Source organism: Bison bison, unplaced genomic scaffold (genome assembly GCF_000754665.1).
Source record: "Bison bison bison isolate TAMUID 2011002044 unplaced genomic scaffold, Bison_UMD1.0 scf7180017863964, whole genome shotgun sequence".
Classification (NCBI taxonomy): Eukaryota; Metazoa; Chordata; class Mammalia; order Artiodactyla; family Bovidae; genus Bison; species Bison bison.
In genome coordinates, this window is record NW_011494536.1 from 6,565 (window position 1) to 6,890 (window position 326).

The following is a 326-nucleotide window of genomic DNA, read 5'->3' on the forward strand; positions in this document are numbered from 1 at the left end:
AAGATTCTGATAGGGCAATAACTCCTACAGCAGAGGCAGTCCGTATCCCTGAACACTTGGTGCTGCCATGATCCCTGAAGGCAGCTGCGCCACCTTCATGCTCAACCCTCACTGGGGCAGAGCTGCCACAGGCAAAAAAAAATCTTGCATCTACGCACATGGGGTTGCTTTGGTTGTGTCCAACTCTGTGACCCTGTGGATTGTGGACTGCCAGGCTTCTCTGTCAGGGGGGTTCTCCAGGCAAGAATATTGGAGTGTATTGGCCAATATTGGTTGCCATAACCTTCTAGAGCACTGCGTTTATTGCTGCCCTAGCCTCCAACCAT